Source organism: Phoxinus phoxinus (genome assembly GCF_949152265.1).
Source record: "Phoxinus phoxinus genome assembly, chromosome: 4".
Classification (NCBI taxonomy): domain Eukaryota; kingdom Metazoa; phylum Chordata; class Actinopteri; order Cypriniformes; family Leuciscidae; genus Phoxinus; species Phoxinus phoxinus.
Window position 1 is genome coordinate 8,999,880 of NC_136879.1, and position 12,939 is coordinate 9,012,818.

The following is a 12,939-nucleotide window of genomic DNA, read 5'->3' on the forward strand; positions in this document are numbered from 1 at the left end:
GAGAGCAGAGCCTGTCTCTCATTCTGATAGCACCCAGGTGGCCCAAGGCACCGTGGCTGGCGGAGATAATCCCTCTGTTATATGCCGAGCCGTGGCGCCTCCCCCCACGCACGGACCTATTGTCCCAAGCGAACGGGGAGATTTACCACCCACACCCGGACAGGGTGGCTCTCTGGGCCTGGCCCGTGAGAGGACGAACCTAAGCGCACTGGGGCTTTCGCCGCGTGTGATTGCCACTATACAGAATGCCAGAGCCGTTTCTACACGGTCCTTATATGGCTGTAAGTGGCAAGTGTTCGAAGGGTGGTGTGATGGGCGTGGTCTCACATCTTATCAGTGCTCAGTTCCTGGTATTTTGTGTTTCCTTCAAGACCTCATGGAAAAAGGGAGGTCTTTTTCCACCATTAAGGTCTACCTGGCTGCGATTTCGGCCTGTCATGTGGGCTTTGAGGGCTCAACAGTCGGGCAGCATCCTCTAATCCGCAGATTTATGAAGGGTGCCCGTCGCTCTTTGCCAGTCGTCAGGAGAACTGTTCCTGAGTGGGACCTCTCCATGGTGCTGGAGGCTCTGTCTCAACATCCTTTTGAGCCTCTGGGAAGTATTTCCCTTAAGCTGCTGTCCTTCAAGACAGCTTTGCTCTTGGCCTTGGCATCAGCTAAACGTGTCAGTGAGCTACATGCACTCTCGGTTCATCCCTCGTGCACTAAATTCTCTCTTAGTGGAGATAAGGTTTCCCTTAAGCCTAATCCGGCCTTCATGCCGAAGTGCTTCCCTGCGTTCACTTCGGAGGTGTTGGAGCTGTCCGCTTTTCACCCTCCACCGTTTTCCTCCCCGGAGGATCAGAGGCTAAATGCTCTGTGTCCTGTCCGTGCTTTACAGACATATATGACCAGGACCAGTGCGTTCCGGAAGAGCGACCAGCTCTTTATTTCATGGGCGCCCCCTCACAAAGGGAGTCCCATATCTAAGCAACGCCTCTCACATTGGCTTGTGAATGCTATAGCTGTGGCTTATGAATCAAAAGGAGTGCAGCCCCCAGGGGGCATCAGAGCTCATTCCACAAGGGGCTTAGCCGCCTCTTGGGCTTTGTTTAGGGGAGTGTCACTGCAGGACATCTGCTCCGCTGCCAGTTGGGCTTCTCCTCATACCTTTGTGCGTTACTACCGGCTGGATGTCACCAGAATTTCGGTAGCACATTCGGTTTTAGGGGTGGGGTCTTCTTAGCCCTTCCCTGTAACCCCGTTGGAAGTAACGAATAAGGAGTGAATGGGCCGGCTGGCCAGCACATTCCTCTCACCAAGCACGTATTTCCAATCCTTCCTGGGTGTGTATATGCACATTGGTGTTGCTGGGGTTATTACCACATACATGTTTCATGTCCTGCATGTGCACAGCAGTTATGTGTGTGCGTCATGATTGCAGGTTCATGATTATGGGACGTGTCTGGCACCGCCCCCCTGGGGCGACCGTCCTTCTCTGGCTTTCAGAACCTCACTGTGAGTGTATTGGGCAATCGGGGAGCTGTCCATGTCTCTCCCATAGGTGGATCTCGAACACGAGATGATGAAAGAGAACAATAGGTTACTGTCGTAACCCCGGTTCTCTGAAACATCGAGTGGAGAGATCCACCAGCTTTGCCCCGCTTGCCGCACGAGAAGCGAATATACTTACTGGAGAATAGCAGCGCTTGCAGGCGTTATATGCCACTAGGTAAGGGGGCGGGGCCTTACCTGGCATTGGCTGCGCGCTTCTGTCTGTCTAGCCAGACTTGGTGCAATTGGATGCTTCTGCAGAGGTCAGGTACGGATGCCCTTCCCATAGGTGGATCTCTCCACTCGATGTTTCAGAGAACCGGGGTTACGACAGTAACCTATTGATTTCTCTGCGTGCTGTGAGTGTGTGTGGCTTAACGTTCATCTGCATGCAGTGTGTTCAACGTTCATCTGCATGCAGTGTGCGCCATTTCACAAGATTTGTAATGCAACTAATTTATCTACGCCAACACAGGAGAATACATAAATATGATTCTGAATATGCAAATTGTTCAAAATAAAAGTTTAACTCTTGCACCGAGTTTGCATGTTTTGACGTGCACATGTTCTTGATCAAGAAATTACAGCGGCTTTTGCATTTCTATTGTACAGAAGAGACAAAATATTAAAGAAGAAGTTGACATTTGAATTAAATTTAGTTTGGCCAATTAAACAAGGATTTGATCATGCCTTAGGGCCTTTCTCAATCTGTGTTCTTGTCTGTACTTGTGTTCTTGTGAAACGTCATCTTTTGTGGCCCAAGTACTGTCCCAATACACAAGTTTGCATTATGGCAAGAACGGTTAAAAATCCCGGAAGTGTTCTTGACACGTCCATTTTACCGAGGATGCATCGGTTGGTAACTTGTGTGAACTTGACGGCTGAAATATCCCAGCATTCATTTCGGATTTCGAGGAAGGTCAATGCAGAAAGTCGTTTTTCTACAATTTCGTACGCTATTTGATCACTAAATTCACTTCTGAGGACATTTGATGCGAGAAATCAACTGTGTAGATTTTAAATATTGGCATTTTTATGAAAATTTATGCCGAATCGAAAATGTGCTCAAACGTTTTCGTAAGTGAGAATCTCCATAAGCGCCTGCGGGTGTTAAGTTAGCTTGCGAGCTGTTCAAACATGCGCTTTTACCGAGCGCGTACACCCGAAGTTTACAGGCACTAAAAGCCTGTCTAACAGTGCCTGGTTAATCTTTCGAGTCTTATTGCGCTAATACTGGCAAATACACACAAGGTTTACATAAAGTTGGTTATGTCAAAAGTGAAAGCAAAAAATCTGCCTGTTAAATGTGTGTATATTAGACATGTCGCGTGCAGGTCTTAAAGGGATAGTTCACCCAAAAATAACAATTCTGTCATTATTTACTCTCTAATGTTGTTCCAAACCTGTATTAATTTCTTTGTGCTGAACACAGAAGAAGATATTTGGAAGAATATGGGTAACCAGACAGTTGCTGGTCCCCATTGACTTCCATAGGAAATAAATATACTATAGAAGTCACTAGGGTACATCAACTGTTTGGTTACCCACATTCTTCCAAATAACTTATTTTCAACAGAAGAAAGAAACTTATTCGGTTTAAAACAACGTGAGAGAGTACATGATAATAAGAATCAATGTATAATTTATACAGTGAAGTCTATGTTGTTTTATTTGCATATGTGTTCATTTAATTACTTTCTTCAATGCTGTTAAATGCACCTACTGTAACTTAAAAAATAAAGCACCGTTTATTTAATTTGTATATTAAGTTGTGTATGTGTATCTTTGTTCTTAATATTTAATAAAGAAAATAATGACAAAGATTTTTATCTTCGCCACTTTGGCCTTAATGTCTGCCATTCTTTTTTATTTTATATTTTGTTACCCAAGGCTGTTTTTAAAATAGGGAAATTAGTTTGGCTGTAATGCTCAGTCACTTGCAAAATAGTAAAACCAATATGAAAAAGAATCGTGATATTCCTGAAATAAATCGTGGTATGATATTTTTGCCATAGCGCCCACCCCTATTTGTAACTATTTATTCATCTTTGTTAATGTTAGTTTAATTTTTTGTTTGTTAATTCACAGTAAATTGTTAACAAAGGTTTTAGGCCTATTTGTTAACAATGTATTAGTACATGCTGAAATTAATATCAACTAAGATTGATAAATGCTGTAGAAGTATTGTACTAAGGAAGTTAACTAATGAACCATATTTCATGTAGTGTTACCTATGTTTTTTTAAAGTAATTTTAAAGGCTGTCGTTCACTTGGATGATGGATCTATTTTTATTACCACAATTTTTATCTGATTACTTGATTAATCGATGGAATAATCAGTAGAATACTTGATTACTAAAAATCTATAGCTACAGCACTAGTTAATCCATCTGGAAACGTTTTGAACGGCAAGATACATTGTTAAATGTGAAAATCTATATATTAAATACATCAACGTTACTGCAGCAAAAAAATAAAGTACCTGATAGTGGAGTTTGTGGGAGAAGAGACCAGATTTATAGCAAAATGATGGCCTCTCACGTTCCATACAAACACCAGTCGCTGATGGAGGCACCACAGCCAATCAGGACAGGAGTTCTGCGTGAGTCAGGTAAGCAGAATAAAATACACTGTAAATAATCAGTATTAAAACAAAAGGTTAAGTCACTAGTACATGACCTTCCATGGCTTATTGTAGGGCTGGACGATATAGCCAAAATTTATATCACAATATATTTCTTAATTTCGGTCGATACGATATAATTCCGATATCGATATGAACAATATAAAAGCCTCAGGAAAAACTGCCAAGAAAGCACAATTAATGTCTGTACCTTCTAACTTCTGAAAAATGTATTTGCCAAGTCTCTGAAACCTCCTCCTATAAAACTATATCATATTTTAGAAATAAAAATGATACAAATAAATTATTGTTAATATTTTATTTGTATTTAGCCTTCATACAAAAAATGTGAAGTTAATAAGTCAACTTATTAATATCTTTAAGCTAGGCTAACATGGGTTGATTATATTATTCTTATAGATTGAAAAAAGTGCTTCAGCCAGGATGAAGAATATGAAAAGTGCTCAGAGTTGCTGCAGAAAACAAACCAAAAGCACATGTTGCTGAGGGACATTGAGTGTTGATGACACCCTGAATTCATCTTGATTGATGAATCTGAATGTAGTGTTTACATGAACGCTAAACACGTGATCGGGTTGTTGTGCGCGTTTGTCACAAGCTTTAAATCAGAATAGATATTTTGACATGCGCACACGGCACAAATATAGTTTCCAGCTGTTTGCACATAATAACTCGTAAAAAAACGTAAAAGTAGCCCATGCCTGCAATGTATATCGAAATATCGGAAATGTGTTTAAAAATCATATCACTGTTATTGAAAAAAAATATATATTGCGATACATATTGATATTGAATTATTGTCCAGCCCTAGCTTTTTGCTTCCATAAATTAAATTTAGGAACTTAATTTTTTCATAATATTTTAACAGAGGTGGAAAGTAACTAACTAAAAACCCTTTCTTTACAGTATTTTTTTTCTACTTTCTCAAAAAGGATGATTTCTGTCTTTTTTGAATGGCAGTTCCCAAAACTGGAAGCGTCACCCATGATTCTTAACACAGTAGACTAGCCAGGAAAAAGGTGGTTAGAAAAACTTTGAATTATTAATGTGTAGTGAAGAGCCATGCATGGATTTACCTGTGGTTGCCGTGACCTAAAAATATAAACCCTTGCAAAAGCAAGGGTTATCAAGAACCAACTCATAAATATATTTTTATAAACATTGAAAGGGATATTACGTCACTCAAAACTAAAAGATAACGACACATTTCATCCTCTGTTGGAACGAAAGTGGCTAACTTCTGTCAACCTCATCTATACGGCATTTCAGGATGTTTGTAAACAATAGGCACCAAGATACTTCCGGGTGGCAGAACGCGAGTGGCTTTTACTAACTAACTGAAGAGATCCAGCCAGATATACAGCAAAAGGTGTTGGGTTTTATCGATTTCCTGTGGGTGAGGAGGTTATAGCGAGTTGACGTCGTGTTGTCAAAAGTAGTACTAAAAGTAGGAAATCTTAATGAGCCCCTAAATTATACGATTCATCCCACGTTTACCTTTCTGCAGCCAACCCTGCTTGCCCTTCAACTCTGCTTCGTGTAACGTTATTCTCAAAACGGTCCATCTACAAAATCATAGCAGAGCATTTTTTCTTCAGCCGGGGAAATTCGAGACTAATATTAGTAAACTTGTCTCTTTTGAAGATCAGACTCATTGGCAGTCACAGCCTGAAATAAAAGAGGGCTGCCAACTCTCACGCATTGACCGTGAGACTCACTTAATTGTCACTTTTCACACGCTCTCACGCCACATCCATTTTCTCGCTCAACTTATTGAAATGTATATTCCTCATACATAATATTGACCAATCAGTATTTTTTAACCGCGCAAAGAGGTCAATAATAACAGCTGGAGAACAATTAGGTCACATAACATTTACCTCAGGAAAGCCATTTAATGACAATAATATATCACGTTATTTTGGCTAGAAAAAAGAGCTATCTGAGTATTTTGCTAATTATGTGTAGGCCTACTATATTACATATTTATAATATGTTTTACTTGTATCATTAAATGCAGTTATTGTGATAAAAAACACATAATATTTAATTACTTTTTTTTCTTTTCACATTTTCATTGCTGATGGTGGGTGCCCCTTCCAAGCAATTTACTTGCGTTGCCATAGGAACGCTTCGGCTTTTGCCACCCGGAAGAACGTCTATTACTGTTGTGATGTCATGGTGAATTCTCATAATAACAAGGACAAAAAAAAAGTCAACCACACTCACTCAACGACAGTAGCCACAGTTAACAGTTAACAAGGTATGTACACTCATTGACTTTAATGCATTAAGCCAGTGGTTCTGAATTCCGATCTTGGGGACCCAAAACACTACACATTCTGGATGCCTCTCTCATCTAATGTGTTTCAACTCATAATAGAAGCTCCTTGAACTGAACAGCATATGTACTATCAGCTCCTTGAACTGAACAGCATATGTACTAATGGAGACATCCAAAACGTGCAATGCAAGGGTCTTTTAGAACTGGAGTTGAGAACCACTGCATTTGGCTTAGACAGGTTATTACAATGCACTTTTTATGTCAATGTCTTAGCACCATGGCTTGCAAAAAACAATCTTACTGGACATTGCGAAGAAAAGCCAAAGCTAAAGTTGACAAACAACTGCAGTCAATGCAAGCAGTATCATCACCATCATGGAGGGAGGAGTATGGTAGCATGCACAGTGACAAAAGCAACACCGTGGATGACGACGATGATGAATTTATGGATTGTCTTTCCCATATTGATGAGCCTGAATACGTCACCATGGCAAGTGCTCTATATAGCAGTGAATCTGACACAGACACAGAGTCTGAACTGCATCCAAGTTCCCTGGATGATGACTTGGCCACCTGGGCCACAGAACATAAAATAACACGTGGCACTAAATTCATTACTCCAAATCCTCCGTGAGCATGATTTGAATCTGCCAAAAGATGCCAGGACACTGTTAGGAACAGTGCGTTCCAACAGAACTGAAATACAGAGCAAGGCTGGTGGCCAGTATTATCATTTTGGCCTACTGCAATCCATTTCAGGGGTACTCTATAAGAACATCGACATTTTGAGGAACATGAGCAATTTGGAGCTCCAGGTGAACATTGATGGTTTGCCTCTCTACAAGAGCTCAACAACTCAATTCTGGCCTATTCTTGGGACTGTGCAAAACTTGGTGCAGGAGGAACCTGTGACAATAGGTTTATTTTGTGGTGCTAGTAAACCTAGCTCACTGGATGACTATCTCAAAGACTTCATCTGTGATCTAAAAGAATTAGGCAATGGTTTTGAATTTGAGGGAGTCAAGTTAACATTACAGCTTACCTCAATGGTTTGTGACGCACCTGCACGGGCTTTTCTGAAAAAGGTGAAAGGACACACAGGCTACCATGGGTGCAAAAAGTGCATTCAAGATGGCGTCTACATGGAGAACAGGATGACCTTTCCTTAGAAATGACATGCCTCTTAGAAATAATGAGAGTTTCCGAAATAAAACCGATACAGATCACCACCATGGCACCTCACCTCTGGAAGAAACCTCCCTGGACATGGTCTCTGGATTCCCCCTAGATTATATGCACCTTGTGTGCCTTGGAGTCATGAGACGGCTTCTCCACTTGTGGCTTCGGCTGGGTCCTCTTACTTGCAGGCTGTCAGGATTCCAAGTCACTGTGCTGACAGAAAGGGTTAATTGGTGCGCAGAAAAATGTTCCCATGGAATTTGCACGCAAACCAAGGGCACTCAAGGAAATAGATCGATGGAAGGTGACCGAGTTCAGACAGTTTTTATTGTACACAGGCCCTGTTATGCTGAAAGATCTCCTTGGCACAGAGGTGTACAAAAACTTCCTGTTGTTTTTTGTGGGAATTTTCATCCTGAGCAATAACAGCCTAATTGGAGATCACATTGAATATGCCAATGATATCCTGCGACTTTTTGTCACACACTTTGGACAGCTATATGGCCCCAAATTTCTGTCCTACAACGTCCACTCTCTTGTACATCTTGCAGAAGATACAAAATATCATGGCGTACTCGACAACTTCAGCGCTTTCAAGTTCGAGGATTACCTGCACAAGTTGAAGAGACTCCTGCGGAAACCTACATGTCCAGTAAGTCAAATTGTTAGAAGGTTCTCCGAGATGCAAAGCTGCAGCAAAGAAAAAAAGAAAAACAACCCAAAGATGCTCAGAAAACTACATACAGCTGGCCCTCTACCCGAATCTTTTCAGGGAGCTTCCCAGTACAAAGAATTAAAAACATGCTCTTACACTCTGAAACTGGACCAGGCTAACAGTTTTGTTTACATTGGGGGTAAAGTTGCAAAGCTGCAAAATATAATTTCAGTGAGGGATGAAATGTATGTAGCCTACAGTACCTTCAACAAGCATGAACTTTTTTTTGACTATCCCCTTCCATCTTCAGCACTTGGTATTCATCTAGTTGATGACCTCTCAAGAACAACCAATTTCTGCAAGTTTGAGAACATTGAGGGGAAAGCTTTCTTAGTTCCTTATGACCGTTGTTTTGTTGCAGTGCCTCTTTTACACACACAATAATTACAAATTTTTTTTTACACGTGTTTGTTTTGTTACAGATATTTTGTACATTTGAATCATGCAAATTTTGAATTGAAAATGAACTGAAATTTAAGAAATTTCTTTAAACATCATGGGGCTCTAGGTTGTTGCAGTAAAAAAATTAAAATAAAAAGAAACATGTACCTGATAGTGGAGTTTGTGGGAGAAGGGACAACTGCTGGACCTATAGCAAAGTCCTGGTACTCAGATGGCCACTCATGGTGGCCTCCATTCAAAGACTTGGACAGATTGCTGAAGAGTGTCTGGATGATGGAGGCACCACAGCCAGACAAAGGGTGGAGCAAACATCAGGTCAGAATTCTGCACGAATCAGGTAAGCAGATTAAACTACACTGTAAATGAACATTATCCAAAAAAATGGTAAAATCACTAATACATGACATCCCGTGGCTTAATGCTTGCATGAATTAAATTCACGTACTTCGTTTCTTTCAGCATCTTTTGACAACATTTCAAAAAAATGGAAAAAGGCATGCTACACTTCTGACATCTCAGAAACGGAAATGCCTCGAAAAAGAATTCACAAGTAAGTTGTCAAAGCATATTTTACTGTAAGAATAGATATACTTAAATGTAATATTGTAATGGCTTGGAGCAACATTTGGGAAAGGAAATTATATTGTAATAATTTTTTGGGGGTGTCAATTTTTTCTTTAGTTGACAAACGGGCAGTGTTATTATCTAATCCTGCTTTGTAAAATAATCTAATACCATGATTTTTCTCTTAGAAAGAAAATCTACACATCAGATGATGAGCCTCATGATACCCCACAAAAAAAAAAAAAAAAAAACATTTTAATAAAGAAAAAGTTCTGCCAGCACCAAAAGCCCCACCTGCACCAAAAGCCCCTTCTGCAAACATCAAGAAAAAAGGTAAAAATACAATGAAACCAGTTAAAGGATAATTCCGGTATTTAACACCTTGAGTCTATATTGTAGTTTGTTTTGGATGAACAAGAGTGGTGGACAAAATTTTTTTGACAATGGTTCCTCTCTCGAGTTTTTGACTATAAAAGAATTGGCCATGGACCCATTTAACATTGGAGTCAATGTGCATGTCCGAAAATGTCATTAAAACAGCCAATAATGTTCGTTTACAAAACTGTTAAACTCACCGAGTGGTTAGTGGTGTTCGTTGATGATTATAAACAATATATCGTCGCAATATATGATTCCAATCCGTTTATTTTGCTATAGTGGAACTATTTTTTCAGAACCGTGTAACTTCCGCTCAATATTTGAATCTGAAGCGTTAGCACACTCCCGACCACTTGATGGCGATAACCGATGATTATGTCTCGCGGGACACTCACGGTCACAGTCGAGTTCAACTTCATATTGCACTGGTCAGTGGTCACGTCTTTCAATATGGTTAGAATTTGTGCGGTCAAAAACTGCGGTAAAGAGCTCTGCTCGCTAGCCTTATGAGAAACGGAAGCGAGCAAAAAGACTACATCGACCAAATGTAAACAGCCCCCTTTCCGTTTCCGTTAGCGCATTTATATTAACCTGATATTAATGAGCACTCAGACCTTCAACAGAATTCAATGTGATTTTACAAAATGACGAATAAAACACGACAGAAACTGTATTTCGCAACACTTATTGTTTCTGGAACATCAACTAACATCACTAATCACTCGGTGAGTTGCACAGTTTTGAAAACTAACGTTAAAGGTTGTTTTAATGACATTTTCGGACATGCACATTGACTCCAATGTTAAATGGGTCCATGGCCAATTCTTTTATAGTCAAAAACTCGAGAGAGGAACCATTGTCAAAAAAATGTTGTCCACCACTCTTGTTCATCCAAAACAAACTACAATATAGACTCAAGGTGTTAAATACCGGAATTATCCTTTAAATGGTTGCTAGACGTAGGTGTATGTAACTGCTTGGTGCTATTTTTTCCCCACAGGTCCTGTTGTAAGACCCCTGCTCACACCAAATAGAGCAGGAAAATCTTTCAGCAATTGTGAGTTTACATTTTTAAAACTGTTATTTTTGTCATGTAAATATTTTAATTACATACAAAATTTACAAATTACACCATTCTCAGCTCCAGATGTACCAGTGAGTTTCTCCCAGGCAAACGAGCCTTGACATGAACACCCACCTGCCATTCAAGGTAAAAGAGCATAAATTGGTATGGAGGAAATCAAAACACATTAATTGCAAACGAGTCACAGCCTAACACAAAGTAATACAACATTTTCTTTCTGTATAATTACTTAGAGAACACATTCTCTGTCCCGAGACCCTATCAACACCCAAGACCATCAACACATCAGGGAAGAATGCAGAGTAAATATATATATATATATATATATATATATATTAAAACTGTCAATTTAAATCATTATTGAGGTATTACTTAAGAGCCCTCGTGTACCAGTTTCATGCACTGTCATGTTAGCAAATGCAACTTACCAACTTCACCTTTCTCAGCCCCAGTTGCTCCAGTGAGCTTGTCCCAGACAGACGAGCCCCAAGATGCTTGGGGTGATCACTCACCTAACATTCAAGGTAAAAAAAAAAGCATTAATACAACAAAGCATATTGTTTACAATTGACCCTTCGTAGGGAGTTTGATTGACAGGGAATCTGACCAATCATAATCCGCCCTTTTTTGTCCGACAGAGCAGTCAGAAGTGTTAGTAGATTAACGTTGGAGGATTTGAACTTGAAAAACGGAGTGTACTGACACCTTTCTGGGGTTAAGACAACACTCCTCAATTCACTCTTCATTCATGTTTATTTGATGCTATAAATTAACTAGAAGGAAGAGATGATCGGTTATTTTCGCGCTGCATGTGAGCTGCGAATGGGTCTTAAACAGAAATGCATCAAAGGCTTTATCGTTGTTATCGCGGGAAGACTAATTATTTCCTATCTTGAAGAGAATTTTTACCGGTATATCATAAAACAATAACATATAGCCTATCCCTACAAATCACTGCACACAAAAGACAACCTCACGCTAATTCAACATTTTCTGTACAATCCATTAGAGAATGCATTTTCTGTCCTGAGACCTTCAGATTCCACGCAAGGAAGAACACCACGTAAGTTATGAGTCTTGTCTCACACATAGCAGTACGAGTTTTTGTAATGTCAAGTAAGTTAATCTAAGATAGAGCTTCTCTCACGCAGACCACCAACGGGATGCTTGGCATGAACACCCACCTGTCATTCAAGGTAAAAGAGCATAAATTGGTATGGAGGAAATCAAAACACATTAATTGCAAACGAGTCACAGCCTAACACAAAGTAATACAACATTTTCTTTCTGTATAATTACTTAGAGAACACATTCTCTGTCCCGAGACCCTATCAACACCCAAGACCATCTACACATCAGGGAAGAATGCAGAGTAAATATATATATATATTAAAACTGTCAATTTAAATCATTATTGAGGTATTACTTAAGAGCCCTCGTGTACCAGTTTCATGCACTGTCATGTTAGCAAATGCAACTTACCAACTTCACCTTTCTCAGCCCCAGTTGCTCCAGTGAGCTTGTCCCAGACAGACGAGCCCCAAGATGCCCAAGATCACTCACCTAACATTCAAGGTAACAGAACATTCACACTGGCATTGGAATATGAAAATGTGTAGGAACCCTGTTAAGAGTTTTTGTGCTTGCAGGTGCTCCTGGTGTGAGGCGATGGAGTTGCATCTCTGATCAATGTACACGTACGTTAAATTGAAGTTCTAAATGTTTAAGTTTAATAAAGATACTCTCCCAGATAAACCTACTGTATTGCAGCTGTTGAGAGGGTGATTCTGGAGACACTGCATGAACTGGACATGAAGATGAATCACCTGACTTCAGTGGTCCAGTCCCTTGCAGGCCGTTCCAATGTTCCAATGCTGGTGGTGGACAGTGAGGATGATGTCTTTCCTCTTACATCCATGGAAGACCTAGACAATCTGGAAAGACAATTATCTGAAAGAGGGATGATGCAAAAGATGGTGAGAATCATTGAAATTTTTAGGTTTAACAATTGTAATAAACAAAATTGTGTCCAGTATATTATTTGTGTTTTGTTTGTAATGTTTTGATATTACCTTTTATTTTTTAAGGTGAACAGATTATCCATCAGTGGAGGACACACAATGAAAAAAACAGTATGGAGAATCTGTTCCAAGGTC

At 39.9% G+C, this 12,939-nt stretch overlaps 1 long non-coding RNA gene across 1 annotated transcript; it reads left to right on the forward strand.

The window, feature by feature from the left end:
• Nucleotides 1–8,944: 8,944 nt before the first annotated feature.
• On the forward strand, nt 8,945–11,307 carry LOC306997891. The gene is made up of 7 exons (XR_013797466.1): nt 8,945–9,094; nt 9,217–9,307; nt 9,510–9,654; nt 10,700–10,756; nt 10,841–10,909; nt 11,017–11,085; nt 11,230–11,307. It is a non-coding gene; the product is annotated as an uncharacterized lncRNA (long non-coding RNA).
• Nucleotides 11,308–12,939: the final 1,632 nt, after the last annotated feature.